Here is a 24,987-nt window from a genome sequence, read left to right as displayed (position 1 = left end):
TGCATGAATGTACATTATTGTATTTTTGAGAAAAAAAATGTTATGCATGGTTAGTGAAAAACTAAAAATGTTAAGTCACTTGAATAAGGCAATAAAACACATACATAAAATTGGTTGCCGGAAAAGTTGAGAACTGGAGCTTGTAGCCTAGAATTTTTCTTTCTAAATTATGTGAAAATCATCTTGTTTACTCATTCACAGAAAACAATATATTGATTTAAATTTTCTAAGACACTTTTTGTTGGTAAAAGTCATATGCGAGTAGGCGTCAACTATCATGAATATCATTGTGATTTACACCTGAGAAGACAAAGCCCTGCATAATGAGCTGCATAATGAGCCTCTCATTCAACTGTGCCACTGTGAGGGAGGACTTACAGGAAAGAATGTGAGAACAAAATAAAAGTATATAATTTTATGTTTGTAGTTTATTAAGAATATATTTAATTATCCCAGAACATAATTTAATATCCACTTGGGGGAGCAGTTAAACAGTTTATTAGGGACAATCAAAGCTTACTTTCAAACAAATTTTTTGGCATCCTTACTCCAGTCACACAATCCTTCAGAAATCCTTTTAACAATATTATTTTCTACCAAATAAACCCCATTTATCATCATCATCATCATCATTATTAATGTTGAAAAGAGCTGAGAATATTTTTCAGGTTTTTTTTAGGGGGAATAAATCGAAAGAACTGCATTGTTTTTACATTTGTTAGAGTTATCTCTATTTGTCACATTTATATTATTTACATCAAGCTTTTGAATGGTATAGTATTGTATATTGTTATTGAAACTTCATAATGTTTCACTTGATTATACATTTAGTCAGGAATTATAGTGTGGAAAAGTATTTGGAAAAAGTCTGACTAGTAAAATGTTTACACGTTATGTGAAAACTAGTACAAATAAATAAAAAGAGACTTACTCATGTTTATGATCCCTGTTGAATAAAGTGCTTCATTCTTTTTTCTGAGGAAATCCATTTCTCAAATCCTCAACCACATCACATCTTTTTGGGGTGAATTATGTCTTATTACTCTCATCGCGAAGCAAACAGTAAAATAAAATAAAAACTTGAAGAACAGTTTCGCTGCTTTTTCTTCTGTTATGGGTGTATTCAAGCCGCGCGCTTCAGTTTGAATCTGAATAGCGCGTTCAGCGCGGGGGCGTGGTCACATTAGATATAATGAGTGGAGATATGAAAAATAGGCATTGCGTTGTTTTCATATGGATTACTTTATCTCAGAATATTTGTTTTCGGCAGCACTTGTTTAGTTTAAAAGTAGACATTCCAGGCTTTCTATAGATATCTCTCTCATGTCTCTTCGTTGAGTATTCATGGAGTTACAGTTCATTTTAATGAAATGTTTGTACATGACGATCAGCTGAGACAAAGACTGCAGACAGCGTACTTTGTTTGTTATCTTTAATTTATAAGTGCACAAAGGTTCTTTGTTATTATGTCTGTATCCAAAAAAAACTAGACCCTTTACAGATTCAATTGATGTATTGCTCTTATCTGTACGATTAAAACTGAGAGTGTAATTTAAGTTCTTTTCGGGGATATCAGGAGAAAATGACTCAAAACGCATATATGCGTTAATCGACTCGAAAGGGTTAATCAAACACACCTGATTCAGATCATCATCTCATTACTAGAGAATCCAAGACCTGAAACACATGTGTCAGTCAAAGGAGAGATGCAAAATGTGCAGTGTTAGGGGCCGTTCACATATCGCGCCTAAAAACGCTAGGCGCGGCGTTTTCTCCTTCTTTCCAAAGCGCTCGGGCAGTTGCGCCCCTGAGGCGTCTGCCTTTGCTAAGCAACAATGACGTGCTCTGGAAATTTAAGCGAAGGATAAATGGATTTGCAGCTCTAAAAATCGCATGCAGTAGCTCTGCTACTAAATTTATTTAAAAATGGCAATCCATATACCACTATGATCAGCAGTTCCTTCATCTTAGCTGAGCTTTCAACGTTGTTACGTGAAAGGATGAAGCTGATTGTTTAGTTCTTGTCACATGACCCGCAGTGCGCTTGCGGCTCTCTGAAAAGTTTAAATGTTTTTAACTCAATGCGGTGCTGACGCGCCTGGAAAAAACGGGTGCACGGGGTGCAACGCGACCGCGTCGCTTCCATTATGAGTGCGCACACCGCGCGTCTACATTGGAAATAACGAATTTGAGCACGCAAAAGACGCAATATGTGAACGGCCCCTTAGGGGGCCTCCAAGAACGAGGTTAGGAACCACTGGCTTAGATGGAGTAGGGTCTAACATACATGTTGTAGGTTTTGATGATTTAACGACTGTATCTGGCAGACAAACAGTTATTTGTTATGTTTAATGTCGCGTTTCTATATGAAGATCACCACAGACCAAGGCTGCAGACAGCAATGTACAATCAAAACTGAAAGTTTAATTTAACAATCGAAACTCAAAGTGTAATTTAAGTTATTTTCAATGTTATCAGGAGAAGATGCCTCGAAACGCATATCGTGTTAGTCGACCCCAGAGGTTTAATTATAAAATTAATTATAAAATTTTGGTATATATATATATAATTAAAATTATGCCTTTACTGTGTGACCAAAAATGAAGTATTTTCTGTTTCAGCTATTTGATCTCACTGGTGCATCACGCGCACATATATTGGAAACATCGCAGCTGTTCACCTTGCCATAATGCTTGAGTAGTGGTCCACTTTGGCATATTTTTTGGTCATTGTGATTTTTTTCCGTCGATATTGAAAAACACGTGGACTACAAAGCTGATTTTGCCTAATGAATAATAGTTTAGCTTCAAAATGGGCAACATTACGAATATGGAAATGTTTGGATTTGTCCCAAATGAAAGAGGTAAGCCCAAACTTGCCTTATGTTTTGCTTTAAATTATTATGTTGGCTTGGCATCATAACTATTCAACATACCGTTATGCTATTTAAACATTATTATTATCTTAGTATTATTATTTTGTTGGCTTGGCACACTTCATTTAAATTTACAAACCTATCTCCTCCTAGGGCTTTAAAGCCACAAGCCCCTGACTCAGCAGAGACCTGGGACATTGTGGGGAGTTTGTTGCTATATCTTTTCAGAATGATCAGACTTTTTTCAAACAAACCACACATAAGAACACACCAAGAGCTAAATTCAGATGTTTGTGAGCTGTTAAAGTGAAAATGAAAAATTTGCGGCAGCCTACCTGTAGTGATATAAGATATCCAGGACACAAGAGGGCGCTGTTGTATAATGGAGGTTCACAGACTAGTAGTAGTGGCTGTGTGGATGTTTTGATTGTTTTCATTAAAGCATTACAGTCTAGCATCTGATGGAGTAAGTCTCATTCACATTACATGGTGTCAGAACGGACAAATCCTCGCCAAAATGGAAGCACTAAAAGCACCAGACCCGCTGAGATTGGAAGGAAATATCGCAGACAATTGGAAGAAATGAAAACAAAAATTCGAACTTTACATGACCGCTAAAGGCATTCAAGGAAAATCTCAAAAAGTACAAAGCAGCACGTTACTACACGTCATCGGGGATGAGGCTCTAGAAATTTATAACACTTTTGAATTCACGCAGCAGGAGGACAGATTAAAACTCAAGGTACTACTAGACAAATTCGAGGAACATTTCACCCCACACAGGAATGTAACATTTGAGAGACATGTGTTCAACACTCGTGTTCAGGCTCCCGGTGAAAACATAGACCAGTTCGTTACTGATTTAAGAACAAAGGCCAGGTCATGTGAGTACGGAGATTTATGTGACAGTCTAATAAAAGACTGAATAGTCGTGGGAATAAGGGATGACCAAATAAGAGCCAAGTTGTTGAGAACAATGGATTTAGATCTGCCCAAGGCTGTGTCTATATGTCGCGCTGCGGAGGCGAGGCGCACGCAAATGGACAAATTGCAAACAGCACAAGCCGAGTACGTTGTCAATGAAGTTAAAGGGGAGCGCACGAAAAGATTTCAAACGTCATTTGTCACGTCACGCAGGCAAAACATGATACAGGACTGTAAATACTGTGGCAGAGACCACTAGAGGCGGAAACGTCCCGCCTATGGAGAAAAATGCAAGAAATGCGGAAAAATGAATCACTTTTCAAGCAAGTGCATGTCCAAAACATTGTCATATGCAACAAAAAAGCCAATACACATGGTTGAAGAACATTCTGACTCAGATTCAGAAGAAATGTTTATAGACATGGTAAAATCAAATTATGGCGAAGACTGGAAAGTAGACCTCATAATAAATGACAGGAAAACAAGATTTAAAATAGACACAGGAGCTCAATGCAATATCATACCAGAATCAATCCACAGACAGACTGGTGCACAACTTGGGAAGTCTAAAGCAAAGTTAGTGACTTATGGAGGGCAATGTTTAAAGCCAATAGGAAAATGCCTGTTGCTGACAGGATACAAAAAAAGACTTCCATCGTGTTGAATTCCAAGTTATAAATCAGAGTGCAACACCACTACTAGGACTAACAACCTGTGTTCGCCTTGGGCTCATAAAACGCATCAGTGAGGTAAAGTCATGGCGAAGTCAAGATATACAGGAGAAGTATGCAGATGTATTTGATGGACTGGGCTGTTTTGAAGGAGAACAGCACATCAAGATTAGAGCGGACGCACAACCCATCATCCATGCTCCAAGAAAGGTCCCCGTGGCTTTGAGAGACAAAGTAAAGGCAGAGCTGAGAAGAATGGAAAACCTGGATGTCATTGAAAAAGTAACAGAACCCAGGCATTGGGAAAGCAGCATGGTCACGGTATGGAAACCAGAAAAACAGAAGATCCGGATATGCATGGACCCCAAGGACTTGAATGCTGCTATTGAAAGGGAACACTACCCCATGAGGACGATCGAAGAAGTGATGGCTCGGATGGCAGGAGCTAAAGTGTTCAGCACACTAGATGCTCACTGTGGATACTGGCAGGTCAAGTTGGATAAAGAAAGTTCAGCGCTGTGCACTTTTAACACCCCATTCGGTCGCTACGCATACAAAAGGCTACCCTTCGGAATAAATACAGCTGGAGAAATATTTCAAAGACTCATGACTGAAATGTTCGAGGACATGGAAGGAGTAGAGGTAATAGTTGACGACATCCTTGTATGGGGGGAAAACGAAGAGCAGCACAACCAGAGGCTGAAAAGGGTGTTGGAGTGAGTGAGCTGATGCCCTGAGCAGAAACTTTTTAAAGGACACAGACGAAAACGAAGATAAAGATGATATACAAGTGTGTGCAGTGATGTGCTTACCCATAGCAGCCGCCAGACTCCAGGAAATACTCACAGAAACTGAGAAGGATCCAACCCTCACAGCAGTAAAAAAATTCATCCTCCAGGGCTGGCCAGATAAAAGATCAGAAACACCAGACGAGGCCAAAGTGTACTGGGACTACAAGAGTGAAATGACAGTAGAAGATGAGCTGATATTCAAAGGCAACAAATTAGTGATACCAAACACCCTGAGAAGGATGATGCTGAAAAAAGTGCACTCCAGCCACCAAGGGATCGAAAAAACGAGGAGACTAGCAAGAGATGTCATATTCTGGCCGGGGATGCAAGCTCAGATAGCTGACACAGTCTCAAGATGTGCTATATGCAACACTTACAGAAAGCAGAATAGAAAGGAGCCCATGATTGGGCATGACATACCGGAAAGGCCATGGCAAAAAGTAGCTACTGATGTTTTCGAACTCGATGGAGAACACTATCTCGTCCTGATTGACTACTATTCGAACTTTATCGAATTAAGCAAGCTAAGCACCATAACAAGCCAAGCAGTCATAAAAATCTGCAAACAGCAGTTCTCCCGGCATGGCATACCCGATGAAGTTTGCTCTGACAATGGCACACAGTATTCCTCCACCGAATTCAGGACGTTCAGTGAGGAGTACGGATTCAATCATGTCACATCATCTCCCACATACCCCCAATCCAACGGGAAAGCTGAAAAGGGAGTACAGATAGAAAAAAGCCTTCTCAAGAAAGCCAAGGCTGACAAACGAGACCCTCACCTCGCACTCCTGGACTATCGAAATACACCCCTGGATGGACTACCCTCACCTGCACAGCTGCTTATGGGTCGCAGAACAAAGACAAGACTGCCCACAACACAAAAACTGCTTCAACCTAGAACAATAGAAGGGGTGCAGGATAGAATGAAGGTCAACCAAGAGAGGGAGAAACACTACTATGACAGAGGATCACGCGTGCTGCCAGCCCTTAGCCCAGGAGACACAGTGAGGTTAAGGGAGGGCAAGCAGTGGAGACCGGCTAAAGTAGTAAAACCAACACCCGAGCCACGGTCATACCTAGTGGAAGCAGACGGACAGCAATACAGGCGAAATAGAAGAGAGCTCATCAAAACAGAGGAAGACACCCCAGCATGTACAGAGGGGAAAGAAGAGAACACTGAGAAAAAAGAAAGACGATACACATTCAGAAAACCCAAACCAAAAGAAAGACTGAACTTGTAACAGAGAGAATGAACTTAACTGAAATACAAATGATTGATAACAGGTTTAAGTCATACCATTTGTTATCCCCTTACAGGTTACCTATGAACGTTCTTACTTAAATAATGCCTTCCTGAATGTTTCATTTTATAAACGTTTTTCCTCTACAGGAGGTAGTTACAGAGAGCATCCTGATTTTTAAATGCTGCCATTTTAAGTTCAACCTTATGCAGTACTGTTGCTCTATATCTCTGTTAAATCACTTTAGAAAAGGGGAGATGTAATGATATAAGATATCCAGGACACAAGAGGGCGCTGTTGTATAATGGAGGTTCATAGACTAGTAGTAGTGGCTGTGTGGATGTTTTGATTGTTTTCATTAAAGCATTACAGTCTAGCATCTGATGGAGTAAGTCTCATTCACATTACACTACCTGACAGCGTGAGACTTCTCAACACTGGCATGGAAAAAGAAAAGTCTACATACAGAAACTACAGCCTTTTACAGTAAAACACTGCGGCGAATCAACACAAAACAATTAGAAGAACATATTATACAGATGAAAATGAGTGTTTATGAGTGCTTGTGAGATTTTTAGTGAGTGTAGTCTCACAACGAGCTCACAATAAAAGCATTTTTATAGTTGTTAAGAGCTTTTTAAAATAAAATATTACCACAAATGCACACAATCCACCCATTAGAACACAACAAGAGCTAAATTCAGGTGTTTGTGAGCTGTTTAAGTGTGAAAATGAAAGACTATTTGACAGCACAAGACAACCGTTTTCTGAACACTGGAAGGGAAAAAAAAGTCAACATACAGAAACAGATCTCTTGAGCTCCAGAGGATGCTGATTCTGGCTTTTCATCACAAGAATGGAAAAACCAAGTTCACGATTATTTCAAAATACATGATAGCTTGGCGAATATATATGAAAACAGCCACATGAACATAAACTGTTGAGAAATAAATCGGAAGTGGATCATGATACTGGATTTGTATATTAAAGTGACTGCATTTGCCAGCTGCTTTCTGTCTTTAATTTTAATCTATAAAAAACTGAAAATCATTTGACTTGGCTGGTTTTTTGTATGTGTGTATGTATTCATGTATTTATTTATTAATGTTTTGCTCTAACAAGAATTTATCTATATTTAATTAAATCGACTGACATGTTACTTTACATTTGATTTGTCCATTTCTGCATCTATACACCTAAAAACCTAAAACATGCTCTATTATACTATTGTTAGCAATTTCTTTATCGTCCAATTTAACTGGTGTACACACTTTTATTTTCATAATAAACTTGTTTGTTAGATTATAGACAGTTGCAGTGGTCTATAATAAATATTAACAGGTTTTGTTCAAAGTAGGGTACATTTTTTTTAATGTAAATCCTAAAAAAAAAAACAGCCATATTTACAGAAATTGTGCTTAACCTATAGAAAAAAAACTATGAATTAAATTAGTTTAATTTTTAGTAATGGCCATTTTTGTTGTCATAACTTTCTTAATTACAATACAAAATAACATTTGGCAATAGTAAATATTATGAAAACAATAACTGTTGTACTTTTTTCATCATTATATAGTTTATGTAAAAACATTATATAATTGTAAAAACAAAAACAAATTTAGCAACTCACATAGTAATCATTTAACATTGCTTAAAAATGTAAGTTGAAAATTAAACTCTTATAGCATGAAATAAGATACAGATTCAACAAAGGAGATTTTAATGTGGGTATATTATCAGTAAACTAATCATTAAATTAGGGGTGCACCGATCAAGATCGGCCGATTGTTATGCGCATCTCGTCAGTAAAGCCGGTTCTCTAATCAGCAGTAAATTCCCTCAGGTGCATGATTTCACAAAAAGCAGCTGTTAGTACACAGAGCCGTTGTTAACACAGGAGCTGGGCAAATCCATGTTCATCATCAGCGTTTATTTGCGCATCTTCTCAGTTAACAACGGTTCTGTGTAGTAACACCGGCTCTATGTGAAATCACGCACCTGATGGAATTTACCGCTGATTAGAGAACCGGCTTTACTGACGAGATGCGCCTTAACGATCGGCCGATCTCGATCGGTGCACCCCTACATTAAATATTTGTATTCATTCAAAAATATTGGCCCCTTTCATGATGTTGTTCAGAAATGAAGGCCACAATGATAATGTTGTCCACACAATGGCGCCACAGGATAGCAAATAGAGCTGAAGATTTTTGCCCGAACCCGATGGGACCCGACGGGTTCGGTCTGGTTCGGGCTTAATTTATATCATCTTACGCAGGCTCGGGTCGGGCTCAGGCTTGCGCTCCGGTCGTGTGATATGTTTCGGTTAGTGCGAGAAAGATGCGAAAATGAATGCTGTGTAGGTCTAACGGAGGCTTGCCTCTGGCAATTACGTTTTGGTTGCACCAGCTGTGTCTGGGGTGTGGAAAAGTTTAGAACATGTTTATAATGAGAATAATGAGTGAATAATGATGCACCATCAGTGAGCGCAGGAACGCGCTGAAGACATCTAACCTACAGTGGATTTAATAATTTTCCTCAACAAAAACATATAGGCTTAGCCTAATCTCTAAAAGTAAAGTTTTTTTTTAAATGATAACTAAATATTCATTGAGTGTTAAATGCATAAGTATTTACGCTATTTGGCATTAATCTTTTATTAAATGTCAGCTGATAGTGGCAAAGCAAATCCGGCGGAGCCTTTATCTTAATTTCATTATTACCAAATACCCATCTTAATTTAGAATTTATCTTAGTTTAATTTGTTAAAAAAGACTCATTTTTATTAGTGTGTTGGTCTATTTATAGGCACAGAGGACTTATTTTATTTCTTTATTCCAAGTTCCAAGTGGTCTAGTCTATGTAAGTTATGAATAAATTGTGTTAAAACATCTATAAATGACTCACACATTTGAATAATGTCGGGCTGTAAACTGGTTCGGGCTTTTAAAAAGCTGTCAATCAATATGTACTTGTCGGGCTCGGGCCGAAACCTGTCGGGCTCGGGTCCTGTCGGGCCTAGCTTTTAAGGCCCGATTACAGCTCTAATAGCAAATACTTCAAGATCTGTTCAAAGTCTTGAAAATGTACCATTTATGTGGACAAATAAAAATGCATAAACATTCATTCTATTTTCATAAACTTTAATAAAGCCCAATATAATAGTTATGCAAAAACTATCATCTCCTAAATACCATTAGGTCACAAAAGTCACAAAAGAAGTGTGTTTTTGGTTGCCAGGGCAAGACAACCCTGCACAGATTACCAAAAAAAAAACAGCACTAAGGGACCAGTGGATGGAGTTTATTTTTACAGAGCATCAACGGAGTTGTGCAAGTGTTTTTGTTTGTTCCCTGCATTTCGAAGATGCTTGTTCACAAGGCCCAGTTTGACGACGGATTTGCGTATCGTTTATTTCTTAAGGATGATGCAATCCCAAGGAAAAAGGGTCACGATCGTGTGTTGGAACCGCAGGCGGTGAGTAAAACTGCTTCAAATATCTCTGCCTCCTTGTTAGTGCGTCCCCTCCCATGCCAGAGACCCGGGTTCGAGCCCCGCTCGGAGCGAGTCGTTGCTGCTGCTGCTCTTGTTCAGTTTCAGCCTCAGGATCTGATTCTGGATCATAAATATACGCTGAATCTGACTGTTAGCCATGGTTTGTTTTGGTTGGTTTTTTCCTCACGGTGTCACAGCTTCCACATCCTCTCAACGCAAAAGCCTATTCGCGCTCGTGATTCTTTAGCTCCGCCCACACGTCACGCCTCCAGCCGGTCGTGTTTTTCCGGGAAAAATCGGTACAGACTATCTTTCTCTTATGAATATAATAAAACTAAAGACTTTTTGGATTTATGAAGGATGCAGTACTACTCTATATGTACTCAAGATTAACAGGATATTGAGTGAAAACGAGCATTTCACCCCCCCTTTAATGTTGTGCATATAGTAGTACTTACAAAGGGACTCATAATTTACTTGAAAAGAGACATGTCCATTGTGTAACGGCATCATCTACACAAACCATTGTGCTTGGGCCCCTTATGATCACCTTGACTTAAACCACATTGTTTCAGTTAATTTCTGTGTTGTTGCCCACAACGCTTAAGTGAACAACTGTGAAATAGTAAACAGGGGAAAAAAGGCATGACTTATTTCGCATCCAGCTAGCCAACTCTGTCAAAGCTGTTGTCATAGCCAAGTCTCCTTATTAGAATAGATAACAATATGTTTTATGAAATGTAGTGAAGTAAAAAGTACAATCTTATGCTTTGGAAAGTAGTGAAGTAAAAGTAAAAAATACTCAAAATAAAACTACTCCAGTAAAGTACAGGTACTTGAAAATTTTAGTTAAGTACAGTAATGAATTAAATGTAATTATCAATAAAGATTCGGGAGGAGCGCGTCAGATACTTAGCCTAATCATCACAGGTAGAACACAATCAAGTAATCAATCCCATAGTATAAATATCGCTGACTTACCTCTATCCATTGACGGTTTATCAGCATGCTGGTTCGCTTCGTCAGTCACCTTATCACAGACCCAATTTTCGTACCAATGAAGAGTGCTACACAGGGGATTTTTAAGACCTGCTGCTTTTGCAAGACCCGAGATAATTTCTACCCAGCCAAACACGACCGTTGAGCAGCATTAAGCCTCATCGCGACAGCTGCTATCCTCGCCAAGCCACACATCGTGGCCAATAGACCGTGCAAACTCCGAGCTCGCCTTGCTCGACACACGATCGTGCCGCCCGAGACCGAGCTCTCGTAGAGCGCTGGATTGCAGCAGAAAGAATCCAACCAGCCTGGGCTGAACAGTTTTCACCGCGGCTCAGTCTTTCACCAGGGCATTCCGGCCGAGTGGCAGTTTGAGGTCGCTTCCTCTAGCGGCGCAGACCAATACATTTCCAGGCGAAGACGCTAAAAACAGGTTCTTCTTTTTCTTCATTGGATTTTTACGGCAGTTTGCAAAGTGTTGCATCTAAAAGCAGTTTCGCGGCTAAAGTTTTGTTAAACGACGTCATGACGTAGTTCCGTCTTCTTTTACTAGTGTTTTATGGCGGTTTTGGCAAACCAACGTAAAGGTGCATTACCGCCACCCGCTGATCCGGGGTGTGGATCGCGCATAGATTTGGACTACAGATACACCGTTCCGTCAGATGATGATGCCACTTTTAACCACGAAGCCAAGGCATTAGGTTAGATTATTGTAATGCCTTCCAGCTAAATCGTTGAGCAAGCTTCAGTATATACAAATTCTGCCGCACGCTTGCACTTCTCCTCGCGAACACATTACACCGGTTCTTTCACAATTACACGGGCTTCCCGTAAACGTGAGAATTGATTTTAAAATTCTTATCTTAACATACTAGGCACTTCATGGGACTGCACCTGAGTATCTTTGTGAACTCATCAGTCCTGATATTCCATCACGCTCTCTTCGCTCTACTAACTCTCTTTCACTTCACCAGCCATAATGTGAGCTAAAGACCATGGGGGAAAGAGCCTTTTCATATAAAGCCCCTAAGCTATGGAATGTACTTCTTCTGCACGTCAGATATGCACCTATGTTGGGCGATTTTAAAAAGTTGATTAAGTCACATTTATTCAAGACTGTCTGTCTTTAATGAATTGTTGTATTGCTTTTGGCGTTTTTTCCTACAAATAAAATGCATTATTATTATTATTATTATTATTATTATTATTATTATTATTGTTTAAACCTCACCGAAATGATACAGACATAAGTTCCAAAAAAAAAACTTTTAAGTCTTTGGATAAAAGCGCCTGCTAAATGCTTAATTTAATGTAAAATTTTAATTTCCATTCAAGTCTTCTGGTAGGACCAAATCATTTAGGGACCTATTTTACCATTCACTGGCATGATCACTCAAAATTAATCTAAAACGCATCTGCCCTCGTGTTTTGATGCAGGATAGCAAGTGTGAGTAAAATTACCATCGCCTTTTAAGGACCGTAATATAGAAAAACCGGAAAGTAAATATCTTTAGAAACCACTTGGAAGCGAATAGCACATAACTGCTGTTAACCCATTTGCTGCAAGCATCGCCAACGGCCCTAGTCTACTATAGTTTCATTTTCACAGCACGTTAAACATCACTCTCTTACTTGATCTGGATAAACCGCGCATCAATTGAAGTCCAAAGACTTTGGCTTTTATATTTGACCAATATTTCGATAAAACATCTTTCCAGTGATAATTTTCCATCATGTCAGGAAAACTATTCCTATTTTTCTGAACGGTAAACGTCAAAGTGTTAGCTCGTGGACAAATGTTGATCATGGATCTAGTCCGAAAGAATCATGAACAGAAACATCTTTATTTTGGGTATGTAATTTCTGCCTCCATGCCAAAAATGGGGGGTGTCTGGTAAGGGGTTAACGTTACTGCTATAATCATGTCTTTCGGTACAACACCTTACAAGACTAAACATGCTCAATCATTTCCAAAAGCCTCTGTTTCCACAGTCCATAATACAATGTGAAAACAGCGTTCCAAACGTATACACTCGGGAGACCGTCTAAAGAGCCCGGAGGCCAAATGAGAAGAAAGATGCTTTTCCAACAGGAACATAATAAGGTGGACAAGGCCTGAGGAATTGTCAAATCAGGCAACAAATTGCTAAGCTGGTAACACAGTAGGCTACCCATCCATTTTTAGCTTGCCCCATCAAATGTTACTAACACTTTTTACTCTTCCCACAGCCAACATCTACAGCAGCCGAAGCAAGTAGCCTTTCATGTACCTCCTCACTGCCGCAGCAGTGTCTGCTCCCGCAGGAGCCTTTCCTGTATCTGTCCCACTGCCGCAGCAGTGTCTGCTCCCGCAGGAGCCTTTCCTGTATCTGTCCCACTGCCGCTGCAGTGTCTGCTCCCTCAGGAGCCTTTCCCGTATCTCCCCACTGCCGCAGCAGTGTCTGCTCCCGCAGGAGCCTTTCCCGTTCTCCCCACTGCCGCGGCAGTTTCTGCTCCCGCAGGAGCCTTTCCTATACCTCCTCATTGCCGCGCAGTGTCTGCTCCCGCAGGAGCCTTCCTATACCTCCTCACTGCCGCGCAGTGTCTGCTCCCGCAGGAGCCTTTTCTGTACCTCCTCACTGCCGCGCAGTGTCTGCTCCCGCAGGAGCCTTCCTATACCTCCTCACTGCCGCGCAGTTTCTGCTCCCGCAGGAGCCTTTCCTATACCTCCTCACTGCCGCGCAGTGTCTGCTCCCGCAGGAGCCTTTTCTGTACCTCCACACTGCCGTAGCAGTGTCTGCTCCCGCAGGAGCCTTTCCTGTTCTCCCCACTGCCGTAGCAGCATCTGCTCCCGCAGGAGCCTTTCCTACACCTAAATATATATAAAAAATAAATAAATAAATACAAAAAAATAAAAAATACCACACGTCACCTCCGCCTAAAGGCATGCCAAGCATCCGAGGTTGCGGTGATAGCATCATGTATCGACAATAGCCAAGATGATATTAAGCCCATTCTCCAACCAACATTTTTTATAATAATCATTAGGCGGCCTACCATAATTCGGCTATCAAACCGCTCCGTTATCCCATCTCAGCACTGCATTTCCCGCTCGCCAGTGCTCTCAAAGGATGATGTGAGCCCGTAGGTATAAAAAAAAATATATATATATATCACAGGACAAGCGAGATGACAGTAGTGCCGACTACATGAACTAGCAGTATTTAAATATAGTATTTATACTTAATACCAGTGTATCAGTACGTCCGAAAGTATCTTTTTAGATTATTGGTGATTCCATAGGCTCTTTTCGTGCACCTGCATGGTCAAAATGGCAAATAGTAAGCTCAGACAGTATAAAGAATCTTTCTCTTACTCCACCCATGCACGTTTACATCGATCTCACGTGCTGACAATGACCACATTGCCGATACATGGCACCTATTTGGGGTACACTGGCACAGGAAATCCAATTTATTTTTGCACGCTTAATTTCGGATACTATGACTGCACCAAGATTTTTCGGACTCATTATCGGAAGCAGCTCATTGGATTTGCTAAACAATTATTCAAGTAAGCCTCACAGCATCTACCCTCGTAGACAAACAAATCATCCTTAGTATCGAACTCCCAGGCGCTGCAAGAGGGCTCCCGGTTGAACCAACCTTTGCCTTCCCCATTCAACTATCAGCAAAGCTTACTCGTATGACATCGCAAGTATTAAAATCCTGCCAGATGCTTTCCCACTTAATCAATCTTGGACTTTCCATCCGACCACCAGCGAAGCTTACCCGATTAAAAAAGGCCGATTAACCCCCCAAAAAAAAAAAAGTCGACATTTACCTATCGAACACCAATGAGTACATTGCAGCCCAAACAAATTTTCCCTCCGATGGCAAGATGTACCCATCCAATAACGCAAGTTACGCTTTCGACGAACACTAACGGGCTCTTCGCAGATAAAACAATCTAAATTTTCCCTCCGATGGCTGGAGAGAATACCCATCTGATGTCGCAAATTTTAATAAATATAATAAATAAAAATAAATATAAAAAATAAATAAATAAATAACAAATAAAAAGACACCGGACGCTGGCCATAGCCTCCCGGCCAGATAACCTTACCTTTTTCAATCCTATGGCCGGCAAGGCTTCTCTCTTTGATGCCAAGAGCTTGAGCTCCCATCGGATGCTGACGAGAGCCTGCCGGCCAGACAACCACACCTTTTCCATTCTGCGGCCAGCAAGGCTTACCCGTTCGTTGCCAGGAGCTCACACTCCCTTCGGACGTAGGTGAAAGCCCCCAGCTACCTACTTTGCCATTCTGTCTTACGTACGGAGAGGTTTACCCATCCAATGCACGGAGTCAGGGCTCCCACTGAATGTAGGTGAGAGCTTCCCGGCTAGACAACCTTACCTTTTCCGTCCTTTGACCAGCGAGGCTTAACCGTCCTATCCGGGAGCTAAGCTCCTGTTGGACGAAGGTAAGAGCCTCCCGGCCGGACAACCTTTTCCGTCCTTCAGCCAGAGAGGTTTACCCGTTCGATTCCTGGAGCTAAGCTCCTATCGGACGTCAGTTCGAGCCTCCCGGCTAGACAACCTGACCTTTTCCACCCTTGGCCAGCGAGGCTCACCCATTCGATGCGAGTGCTCCCATCGAACGCTGGCGAGAGCCTCCTGGCCAGCCAACCACAACCTTACCACGTGGTTCAGGTTACAAACCTACAAGCAAGCTGTTCACTGCTGCAAGGCTTACCCGTCTCTTGCCGGGAGTAGCAAGCTCCCATAAAACGCTGATGACAGCCTAACGAACACACAAACTTACCTTTTCCATCCTACGGCCTGCGAGGCTAACCTAGTTTTGTCCCAGCTGGACGATGGCAAGAGACTCCTGGCCACCTATCATTACCTTTTCTGTCCGCCATCCGGAGAGGCTTACCCGTTCGATGCGCGAGCTCCCTTCGGACGCCGGCGAGAGCCTCCCAGTTAGACAACCTTACCTTTTCCTTTTCTATGGTCAGCGAGGCTTACCCGTTCGATGTGTGTGCTCCCCTCGGACGTCGGTAACAGTCTCTCTGCCACGCAACTTACCTTTCCATTTGACGGTAGGCGAGGCTTAACCGTCCGACGCTACGAGTCTCGTCCTCTTGCCAAATCCTGCAAAAAAAAAAAAGCTACTCTCACATCTTTTAACCCCGTCTGGCGAGGCTACCCATTCAATGTTCTGAGTTAGAGGCCCCATCGGATGCTGCGAGAGTCCTCCCAGTCGGGTTTTCCTTTCCAACCCTCCCCGTCCGCCGAGGCTTACCCGTCTGTCGCGTGTGCTCCCTTCAGATGTCTGGCGAGAGCCGCAAGCGAGTCTCATCCATCCGATGCCGTGAGTCGGGATCTCCCTTCGGATGTCGCCAGAGTCCTCCTTGTCGGCCAGCCTAAAAGCTTTTTATCTGCCAAACCGAGAGGACCCAATAGTCCGTCATCCTGAGTCTCAATCTCCTATCGGAGGCTTCATGGGCCCTCTCGGTCAGCGTTTGGCCCTTCACCCACTGAATAGCAGGGGCTATCAGCCAGTAGGGCCCGTACGCCGACACCGTGACCTATTCCGGTCGAGGCAACTCGGGTCCTCCCGGTCGGGCACCACAACCACGCTGCTCCTCCTCATTGGCCGGTAGGGCTCACAGTTTTAACACCAAAAAGCTCCAGTTGAGCATCGGCTCGAGCCCTACCGACCGGGCGCCAACAACCACGTAGTTCACTAGGTGCAGCCGGTAGGGCCTACTCTCCCAACGCCCAAGTCGCTCCCTCCGGAGTACGTAGGCCCTTCCAGCCTGCCAACGAGATGACTTCTCAGAAACCAAATCAGCCCCGCCAGTACTCTGCTTTTTTTGGGGGGGGCATTCTTTAAACTGGCGGCTGTCCTCTTGTACATTTGCCTTTTTGGGGGGTACTCTAGGTTCGGGCCATTCCCGAGCTCGGAGCCCTTCCCCGGACAGCACGCCAAATACACATACCATACCTCAGCTAATTATATGTAAGCGTGAACTAGTGAAAGCTACTTCGTTACTGACCACCACTGCCTAGAATATAACTTGTCACATTGCAGCATCCTATATTTTCAGGAGGATTGGCTGTGCCAAATTTTGAATTATATTATTGGTCATTACAACTTAAGGCTCTTCATATTTGGGTTGATCCTCAATCTATAGCTTCATGGAGAGTAATCGAAGCTGACAAGGTTAAACCACATAGGCTCCAAAATATTTAATTTGCTGGCACAGGAAATAAAAATGATAAATAGAAATTTGGCCCGGCTGTGGCCAAGTCTATCAGGATCTCGAAAAGGGTGGAACGCCTGACGGGAGGAACTTTCAAAGTTTGTAACAACACACCCTTATGGCACAACTTACATTTTTTTTATGTGGAAATCGGCCATTTGTCCAGCCCTCTTAGTCTACATTGGGCATAAACACATGCAGTGACTTCTATGATAACCAAGGATTCTGCTCATTTCAAGAACTAAGAAATAGGGATGTAATGATTAACCGCTAGCTGGTTGAAAATCACTTCAAATATGTGATGATTCAAATCGGTTGAGATGCTAAACAAATCGCAATTAATTTAGGGGTAGGAGCGTATATGAATGCATGTGTGAGGGGAACTTACTGTCTTCAGAAGAGTTTAGATGGTATTTTTTCTTTTCATCTTGCCTCTGTATAATGCATATTAAAGGGTTAGTTCACCCAGATAGCAAAATTATGTAATTAATAACTTACCCTCATGTTGTTCCAAACCCGTAAGACCTCCGTTTATCTTTGGAACACAGTTTAAGATATTTTAGATTTAGTCCGAGAGCTCTCAGTCCCTCCATTGAAGCTGTGTGTACGGTATACTGTCCATGTCCAGAAAGGTAAGAAAAACATCATCAAATTAGTCCATGTGACATCAGAGGGTCAGTTATAATTTTTTGAAGCATCGAAAATACATTTTGGTCCAAAAATAGCAAAAACATCAACGTTATTCAGCATTGTCTTTTCTTCCATGTCTGTTGTGAGAGAGAGTTCAAAACAAAGCAGTCTGGACCAAATCGAACTGAATCGTTTTAAACGGTTCGCATCTCTAATACGCATTAATCCACAAATGCATTAAGCTGTTAACATTTTGAATGTGGCAGACACTCCCTCTGAGTTCAAACAAACCAATATCCCGGAGTAATGCATACACTCAAACAGTACACTGACTGAACTGCTGTGAAGAGAGAACTGAAGATGAACACAGAGCCGAGCCAGATAACGAACAATAGACTGACTTGTTCACGAGTCAAGAACCGGTTGCATTGGGTTTTGGATCACCAGTAGTTCTTTTGGACAGTTCGATTCAATAAACCAGTTGAAGAAAACGGTTCACTGGTTCTTTTGCGCTCGACATAATGGCGTTATTTGCGATGATTGCTCTTGATTAAAGCCTTTGGTTTACCCACGCTCATAACACTAGCACAGAATCAGTTCAGAATCAATCACCAAAAGAATCAGTTCGGTTCAGGTGCTCTGTGTGTCAGTCTGCTTCACACTGAATCACACATGCGCAGTATCATCAGCTCCTCGGTTCTCGAATCGGACGCATCTGACAGAAACGGTTCTTGACTCGAGAACGAGTCAGTCTGTTGTTCGTTATCTGGCTCGGCTCGGTGTTCATCTTCAGTTCTCTCTTCACAGCAGTTCAGTCAGTGTACTGTTTGAGTACATGAATTACTCCGGGATATTGGTTTGTTTTAACTCAGAGGGAGTTAAACGACCGGAAACGAACTGTTTAAAACGATTCAGTTCGATTTGTTGAACTGAATGATTCGTTCGCGAACAGGATATCCAGACTGCTTTGTTTTGAACTCTCTCTCACAACAGACACGGAAGAGAAGACAATGCTGAATAAAGTAGTTGTTTTTGCAATTTTTGGACCAGAATGTATTTTCCATGCTTCAAAAAATTATAACTGACCCTCTGATGTCACATGGACTACTTTGATGATGTTTTTCTTACCTTTCTGGACATGGACAGTATACCGTACACACAGCTTCAATGGAGGGACTGAGAGCTCTCGGACTAAATCTAAAATATCTTAAACTGTGTTCCAAAGATAAACGGAGGTCTTACGGGTTTGAAACAACATGAGGGCAAGTTATTAATTACATTAATTTTGCTATCTGGGTGAACTAACCCTTTAAGGGGGGGGGGGTGAAATGCTCATTTTCACTCAATATCCTGTTAATCTTGAGTACCTATAGAGTAGTACTGCATCCTTCATAACTCCAAAAATTATTTAGTTTTATTATATTCATAAGAGAAAGATACGACTCGCTCCGAGCGGGGCTCGAACCCGGGTTTCCGATGGGAGGGGACGCACTAACAAGGGGGCAGAGATATTTTAAGCAGTTTTACTCACCGCCTGTGGTTCAAACACACAATAGTGACCCTTTTTCATTGGGATTGCATCATCCTTAAGAAATAAACGATACGCAAATCCGTCGTCAAACTGGGCTTTGTTTGTAAAACAAGCATTTTAGAAATGCAGGGAACAAACACAAACACTTGCACAACTCCGTTGATGCTCTGTAAAAATAAACTCCATCCACTGGTCCCTTAATGCTGTTTTTTCTTTGGTAATCTGTGCAGGGTTGTCTTGCCCTGGCAACCAAAAACACACTCCTTTTGTGACATTTCGTGACGCTCTCGCTCTGATCAGTGATTGTCTGTGCACAGCCTCTCTCTGCTCTGCTACACGGGAGTGCGCGCTCTTCCGGCAAACGTGCCCTCAGGACCCATATAAGGAAATTCCGCTCCATCTAACGTCACACAGAGCCATACTCGAAAAAAACTTTCAGAAACTTGTGACAAACCGGAAGGAGTATTTTTGGAACAGAAATACTCCTTCAAACGTACAACTTAATTTTTTAAACTTTGTCCATGTTTAGCATGGGAATCCAACTCTTTAACAGTGTAAAAAACTCAGTATGCATGAAATAGCATTTCACCCCCCCTTTAAAGCAGCGCTGTTTTGTTTACAGCAGACAACGAGGAAACGCTTTAAGCGCCACCTGCTGGCAGAGAGTGAATCTGCATCTCATTTAGCTTGTCCGCTGTTTCATGCAGATATTTTCCCGTATGATCTCACAAAACCGAAGTCAAACCATTCTGTTTTTGCTTGAAAAATGTTTTTGATTAAAATGCAGTGGTTGCCTCTAAATTTAAATTGAAAGAGCACAGACAAGAGCCTTATTTTGTTTATATGAAGAGTTTTAAAAAATATATTTTATTTGAGTTAATTATTTGATTTGGGGCTTGTTTTAAAATTTCAATTTAGTTTTGTTATTTACATTCTACTTAAACTTTGTCATATAGCAGATGCTTTTATCCAAAGCTACTTACATATGAGGACAATAGAAGCAATCAAAACTTCAATAGAAGCAATCAAAAGAGCAATAATATGCAAGTGCTACATTAGTATATTTTTATATTATATTTCAATTTCACGAAGAAATGTGCACCATTTTTTCCAAGCAATAATAAAAGGACACATTTAATTTATAATATATCTTGAATCTCATTTAGTTTAGACGGCTTTACTCCCCGTTTTGTGAATTTCCAATTGTTGTGAACCTATGGACGCATGTGAATTACATTTTATCCTTTTAACTACAACCTGATTACATGTCTAATCCATGTTTATGTCTTATCAATAACAATTCTAACTCCACTATAGGTTCATAATAAAGAGAATGTTGTTTGCTGGTTTTGCATCTGCAAAGAAGACCATAATACAAAATTGGTTTACTCCACACGTGTGCAAAAACATTGTGTATTCATAGCCTCCTTAAAATAGTGTCTTGTGAATGTACAACACTATGAATGAACAAGGCTAAACCTTGTACTAGGGGTTGTACGACGACTGATTTCTACTAGTCGATTTATTTAAAAAATACTCGAGTTACTCGACTACTCGTGGTTCATGCTACTGTAAATGAAAAGACATTAAATAGTTTTTTTTTTTTTTTACAATAAACGCTTATTAATTCATAGCCTTATGTAACAATTACATATGTAAATTGTCAAAACTTTATAATTATGACATTACATATTTACATTTTCATGTAACAGACAGTATTTGTATCTGTATTTGTGTCTGTAACAATCACAAATTTTTCGTATCTGCATTCGGATACAACGTCGTACAATTAGTCTACTTGATAAGACCGTTATGGCTATCTTTTTTTTCATAGTTATCACTGAACAAGTATGCCGTGTTAAACTAAAATAATAATTAATTTCTAAAATAATATTTATCATGCAAACAGAGAGATGTCATGACAAACGTTGAACACGACTGAATCAATTCAATGCGTACATTTTCATTACATTAACTCTTTAAGCGAGTCTTAATGTTTAGTGAACTTCACTAAACAAATGTGCGTGTGCCCCGCAAACCAGGCAAAAGATAAAGATGAAAACATGTAGGCCAAATAGAAAATGTATCCATATCTAAGTTGATTATTAGCCTGCTAATAATAGCCTGCTGAGAGAACTGGTTTGGTTCTTGAGAGACAGACGCGTAGCACGGCTGTTTGATTGGTGAGTGTGCTGTGCTTAATCTATTCATTCGTATCATATCGTAGCCTATGGTTTAAATCATTGCCTTTTAAATATATACAAAATAATGTGTATGATGTATTATTATTCTTGCCAAGCTCTGATTTCTGAGAGATGCATGAAAAAACAACAGCAATGCTGTGTTTGATTTGCGCTCTTTTCACTCATAAAGTTTACATTGATTCACTTAACCCTCATGACTTTAGAGGTCTCTGTATAATATTGTGCTAATCCCCTGGCTCTGCTGTTACCTAGCAAACTCCGGACTGTGCCAGCTTCAGCAGAGTATTGTTTGTTGAATTCATTCATTTTTAATTTATATATCCTTTGCGGTCAAAGATCGTCGACGGCCCCAGATTAATATTGTTTAACTTTCACAGCATGTTAAGCATCACTCTCTTACTTGATCTGGACAAACTGTGTATCAGTTGAAAGTTTAAAGACTCTAGCTTCAATATTTGACCAATGTTTTGATAAAACATTGTTGCAGTGACAGTTATTCAGTAATTTATGTCAGGAGTGCAAAATAATAAATCCATATTATGCCAAACTTTGAATAGAAATTCACCACTCATTCATATTCAGTCACGTCTGCAGCGGTTTATTTGTGTTCACATAGACTCACTGAACAGCATCAATAAGGGTTTATAGACCAAAGATGTATATCAGCGAAGATGGAATATGGATATATTTACTGATGTTTACTTCATATTTCTTCAGACAGAATCATAATTTCTATTCATTTTCCACTGATTTACGCGATCTGATGATAAATAGACTCTCCCAGAGCTGTCTCTGTGTGTGTGCTCCTGTGTACTCACGCTGTGACTGTGACAGACTCTGATTGGTCCTTCGCCTTGTCAATCTTTAGAGTCTCATATCAAGACAATGTCACTTCGTGTCACATGCTTCCTGTACACTTCCTGGTTGATATCTGACAACAACAACACGGATACACCTCTGTACACACTAAATATCCGAATAATAAACCCGTGATTACAATAGTAAAGCTTGGTATGAGATTTTCTTGATTTGGGGCATTTTTATAGAAAATATTGAAAATGTACATCTTAAATGCTAACATGTGCAGCGATGTAAAAGGCTATAAATAGGATATTTTTAAAACAGTAAATTACCAAATTCCACCCGTGATCGCAAAAGGAAGTTATTACAAAACACTCGATCGGGTTTAAAGGGATTTTGAAGTAAAAGTGTACTAATAATTTCATAAATAGTGTGATGTAGCTTGTTGCTAACGTTAGCTATAATGTTTTGTTGCATTTCTATAGTAAGACTTTTGATAAATATGGGGTAAATGCATAATGAGATTAAAGCAAGATTGCAGCTTGGTGTCTTTATAAACATTGAAATACCACAAAAAAGGCTAATAAAGACGGAATAAAAACAAAAGAATAATGATAAAAATATAATGCGGATAATGTGTCATACCTGGCGTAGGTGTGAAAGACACTGATAGCAATCCGTAAAATTTTTATTCTTCTTGCTTCTTCTTCATGTTTAAGTGTGATTTGAACTCGAATAACATTTCGTAGTCCAGAAACTTTCTTTAGGTAAAATTTAATAACAAAATTAACTGGAAAAATTTAACATTGTCAAAAAACTGTTTCGCTTCAATATTGCATCACAAAAAACACTAACGGTCCTGGCCGGAAATGACATCTTTGTCAATATGAAATATAATGCACATATTAAATTATTTACTTTTATAATTATTTTACAATTCTTAACACAAAATTATTTATTTATTCCACATCTATATAAAAACAAATAAAATGAATAACATATGGCTCTTACACATCTGGCCCATAACTGGTTGGGCAGGAAACCAAACAATTATTATAGACATTAATACTAAGAGCTCCTAAACTTGAACATTTATGAATAAGAAATAGCTACTTAGTTCTTCCACATGTTTCTTTAGTTATCTTTACTCTTGATAGATCTTTGTTAGTCTTCATGCTTACATTGCCTCTTGAATTAAGCACAATTTATTTACAGGTCTCTCCAGTACATTTGTTTTGGTCTTTAACTTTACACGGCGTACAGTTCCACTGGAGTCTGGTATGGTTTGAATTACTCTTCCCATTATCATGAATTGCGGGGGGAACAACTGTCCACAACTAGAACCACATCGCCAGTTTCAAAGTTCCTTTTTAATTTTGACCATTTACTGCGTTCTTGTAGAATGGGCAGGTACTCATGAGTCCATCTGCTCCAGAACAAATCAGCAAGGTATTCGATTTGCCTCCAACGTTTTCTCGCATATTGATCCTCCTTATTAAAGACACCTGGTGGTAAGCTGGGTTGAGTTTTCAACAACAGTAAATGGTTAGGCATCAGAGGCTCAAGGTCATTTGGATCTTCTGAGGTACTAGTTATTGGTCTGTTGTTGATGATGCTTTCCACCTCGCACATGATGGTATGAAGACTGTCATCATTAATAGTCTGTTCCTTTAAGAGAACGTTAGAGTATCTTTCTTACAGTACGGATTTTGACGCTCCCAAATCCCACCTTGATGAAAAGCAGCTGGACTGTTGAAGATCCATTTAATCCCTTTCTGTAGCACGGTGTTTTCAGTTTTGTTATGGTCCAGTTTCCTCAGTGCTTCTCGCAATTCTCTTTTTGCGCCGACAAAATTTGTGCCATTGTCTGAGCACATGACTGACACATGTCCTCTTCTACTTATGAAACGTCTCAAGGCGTTTATGCATGAATCAGTGTCCAAGATATCCGCTATCTCAATGTGTACTGCTCTGATTGTTAGGCAGGTGAACAACACTCCATACCTTTTTACAGTACCCCGGCCCCGTTTTATGTCAAAGGTCCAAAGTAATCTACGCCCACATTCACAAAAGGGGGTTTATTAGGTAGCAAGTGGTCTTCTGGCAAGCTTGCCATTTTTTGCTCACCAACTCTTCCATTGAGTCTGTGACAAACTGTACATTTATGGATATGTTTTCTAACTGCTGAATTGGCTTGGGGGATCCATAATTTTTATCTGAGAGTAGATAACATGTAGTTTTGACCATGGTGTCCACATTTTTGATGGAATATCATTTAGAATGAGAGTTGAAATATTGGAGCATTTTGAGAGGACTCAATGACTTTTTCTCCATTGTTGATCTGTATTTTTTGCATTTGCTCCTGTAGAGGAAATGTGTTTCTTTTAGTCTTATCATCCATGCCACTGCCTTTTTAAGACAAAACCAGCTTGAGTAGTAATCAGTTAGCTTGCTTACAATGTCCTTCTTTAATGTTAAGGGACATTGATTTTGTTTTCAGGGTCTTGTTGTGCTACTTGACTCATTTGATCTCGGCTTTGTGGCCATTCTTCCTCCGGTTTCCACAAAAAG

The 24,987-nt window shown here is 40.4% G+C and overlaps 1 pseudogene; it reads right to left on the bottom strand.

The window, feature by feature from the left end:
* Positions 1-24,987, bottom strand: part of LOC113058946 (NACHT, LRR and PYD domains-containing protein 12-like) — a 71,870-nt pseudogene that overhangs the window by 23,947 nt on the left and 22,936 nt on the right.

The sequence above is a fragment of the Carassius auratus genome, chromosome 40 (assembly GCF_003368295.1).
Source record: "Carassius auratus strain Wakin chromosome 40, ASM336829v1, whole genome shotgun sequence".
NCBI lineage: Eukaryota > Metazoa > Chordata > Actinopteri > Cypriniformes > Cyprinidae > Carassius > Carassius auratus.
Note: the sequence above shows the minus strand (reverse complement) of the source record. Positions and strands in the feature narration are given on the sequence as shown.